We start from the raw sequence: 1,727 nt of genomic DNA, 5'->3' as shown, positions 1-1,727 counted from the left end.
TATATATAAATGCATGTTTGTATATATTTGAGTATATGACACAGAAATAAGAATAAGAGTATATGCCAAGAAGAAAGAAGACAACAGAAAAGAACCTGCTCAATCACCTCATCACCTATTAGTTGTATAGCGAGTGTTTGTGTTGTGGAATGTTGATAAAGTCAATCACCGTGATGAGTAGAAAATTCAACATTTCGGATACTTGCAATTCAGTAGGCGTAGAAAAAGATCTAGAGTGGGTAAACTTTTGTCTACTGTCTGAGGAAGGAAAAGATACCGAAACGTTATATTTTGCACTCAGTTGCAATTAAATTTATTGATATTCTACTTATTAAATACTTATTTGGGTTACCTATTGTCGATGCAGGCTCTTACTGTTTCACCCGGATTTTGGAATTTTTTTAATGCTTATATAGTGTGTTAGGGTGTGGAGTAAAATAAATATAACAAACAATTTTTAATAAAAAAAATTAAAAAGAACATAACGAAGTAAAGAAAGTGAACGGAAATAGATGAAAGAGTCCTCATCGCGAAGAACAAAAATTAACACAAAGCAAAACAGAAGGATTGAAATTCTAAACGACTTCTTGTCTTATTTATTTATCTGAGATGCTTGACAATTATTTCTTATGTTAGCACAAAGAAATTCTTAGGGGAGGTGTAATATATAACTTAAACTTTAGTCCTTTTATTGACCCTGGAAGGGGATGAGAGGAGAAAATTTGACCCCTTCAGAAGTTTCAGTTTCTTTTGTTTGTAATCTGATTTTATATCAGTGTAGTGTATAGTATGTAGTGGTGTACTCTAGCATTTGTGCCACTCATTTGCTCTTGAATGGTGTGTAGCATATATGGTCACAATATTGCACACGGTATTAAAGCGTCGAGCTGACACGCCGGACAAAATGCTTAGCGGCATTTCATCCGTCTTTATGTTCAGAGCTCAAATTCTGCCGAGGTCGACTTTGCTTTTCATCCTTCCAAGGTCGATAAAGTAAGTACCAGTTGAGCTCTGGGGGCCAATGTAATCGACTTACCTCACTCCTCTGCCAAATTTCAGGTCACGTACCTATAGTAGAAAGGAATATTGCATCCGCTACTGGTGACGGTTTTGAAACTACTACTACTACTACTACCACTATTACTACTACTATTACTACTACTACTACTACTAGTGAGTTACATCCCTCCCGCTTAACGTATCCGTCACGGGGTGTGAATATATGGTACATTTTTATTTTTGTTAATGAATATCCCTGTTGTCTTCTCTTCTGGTCAGAGAGCCACTCCGAATATTTCCGAATCAAATCCAGAATTCAATCTAGAGTTGTACTTCTTCATTGGTCCTTACTAGTTCTATAACATAGACATTAAGATTTATCTTCGATGAAGGATCTTGCTCCCAGCATTATTAATGGTGTTCCTCGCGGTATACGTAATTATATTCAATTTTGTGAACTTTATCAAACTGAACATTTTACCGACGCAAAACGTCAACAGTTACTTATGAAATTGTTTTTCCGGGGTTTTCATTTGTAATTTTTGTGGGGGAGTCGGGGCGATTTTTCGTCATCATTTATCTCAACTACAAACTTTAAAAAAAAAAAAAAAACCATTTGATTGTTTTTCTCAAACTCGCATTCGGTACTCAGAGAGAAAAAGAAAATACGATATGAAAATATAAGACATAAATTGCTCCCTCATCTTCCAAAATAAAAAAAAAACTCT

The sequence above is a fragment of the Octopus bimaculoides genome, chromosome 14 (assembly GCF_001194135.2).
Source record: "Octopus bimaculoides isolate UCB-OBI-ISO-001 chromosome 14, ASM119413v2, whole genome shotgun sequence".
In the NCBI taxonomy this organism is placed as follows: domain Eukaryota; kingdom Metazoa; phylum Mollusca; class Cephalopoda; order Octopoda; family Octopodidae; genus Octopus; species Octopus bimaculoides.
This window is presented reverse-complemented; position numbering follows the sequence as displayed.